Source organism: Tupaia chinensis, unplaced genomic scaffold (assembly GCF_000334495.1).
Source record: "Tupaia chinensis unplaced genomic scaffold, TupChi_1.0 Scaffold000139_1, whole genome shotgun sequence".
Taxonomy (NCBI): Eukaryota; Metazoa; Chordata; class Mammalia; order Scandentia; family Tupaiidae; genus Tupaia; species Tupaia belangeri.
This window is the reverse complement of record NW_006159609.1, coordinates 6540947-6542540: the sequence shown is the minus strand read 5'-3', so window position 1 is coordinate 6542540 and position 1594 is coordinate 6540947. Positions and strand designations below refer to the sequence as shown.

General features: G+C 35.4%; 1 pseudogene; it reads left to right on the top strand.

Moving 5' to 3' along the window:
* The first annotated feature begins 609 nt into the window (after positions 1–609).
* On the top strand, positions 610–722 carry LOC114007203 (uncharacterized; annotated as a pseudogene).
* The last annotated feature ends 872 nt before the right edge of the window (positions 723–1594 follow it).

Sequence of the window (1594 nt, the reverse complement as noted above, 5' to 3'; positions counted from 1 at the left end):
GTGGTCACATCGCAATCCCTTCTCCTCCATTCTCCTGTCGGGATCCTGGGCACGCATACACATGTTCCTGGTGTGAGTTTAAGCCACCGGTTCCAGGACTCGAACTGCAGTCAACTACATGGGAGTCCAACAACATAGCCATTACACCATCTGTGGTCCCTTTCTTCTTATAAAATAAAAAAAATAAAAAAATAAAAAAAAACCAAAAAACTTTTTTATGTTATAGAAAAAAACCTGCTTATGATTGCTGGGATGATTGAATGCAGGGTTAAAAAAGGTGCTGGACTCCCACATGGCTGACTGCAGCTCAAGTCCTAGATCTAAGAAGCTTGAAGACTGCACTGGGCACACATGCATGAGTGCCCCAAAACCCAGAAGAATGGAGAAGAAGCAATTGCAGCATGGCCATTTCCCCTGAGGGGTGATTTCTCATTCACTCACTGTTTTTTCTCTCTAGCAAATGCACACTCTCTATGGAAAAAAAAAAGTTAAATTTAAAGGGCAAAATCCATACTAGAAAATCAAACAATAATTTTAAAAAATGATGCAGCAATATCAATATGAGCCAGAAATGTTTTGAAATAAAAATTTAAAAATAGGAAATAGTACTTGCTTTGGTAGCATATATACTAAAATTGGAACAATATGGAGAAGGTTAGCATGGCCCCTGCACAAGGATGACAATGTGTAAAACAGGAAATAAAAGGAAAAAGGAATATTATGGAATTAATACCCTATGTATCTACCTATAAAAAAGTAGCAACAACATATATAGAAATAAACTATTAGAATGGGTCATTATAATTCATACATCTGAGGAACTAATAAGGAAAAGGGTTAAAAAAAGTAACAATATAGATTGGAAAAATAAAGTATTTGATTATGCAGCTGTGCATGTGAGATGAAAATACATGGTCTTTTTAAACACAGTGTGTGTATATGTGCTATATAACAATTTATAAGATAGGTAACAATAACTTAAAAGTATCAACAACATGAAAACTAAAATCTTGTCCCAGTCAGTGTTGCAATGATTAAGGAAGCTGGATCTCACATGGCCAACTCTGTGTTTGGAATCTCAGACCTAGAGGCTTGAAAAACCTACCAGGTGCATGGGTGTGTATGTCCAAAATCCTGCAAGGAGAATGGAGAAGATTATTATGGCATGGCCATCTTCCCTGGGGGAGTGATTTCTCCCCTTCTCCTCTCTCTCTCTATCACTTTCTGTTTCTCTCTCTGGCCAGTGCATGCATCCTATAGCAAAAATTAAAAAAAAAAAAAAAAAAAAAAAAAAAAAAGCAAACAAAAAACAAATAAAACAAAACCTGAAGTCCTCTGATCATGATGCAAATAAGTAGAAATTAACAAAAATATTTAATGATAATAAGAAGCAGTCATTAGGTGGTCTGATAGACAGTTCTCAAAAGAAGACATATGAAGGCCATTAAGTATTGAGTCATCGAAAAAGTCACAATGTATTGTTCTATGCAAAAATGTGTCATGACTTTTCCAATAACCCAATGGAAGAACTACTCAACCTCATTCATTATTAGAGAAATACCAGTCAAAACCATACCCCATTATGAAAACAGTA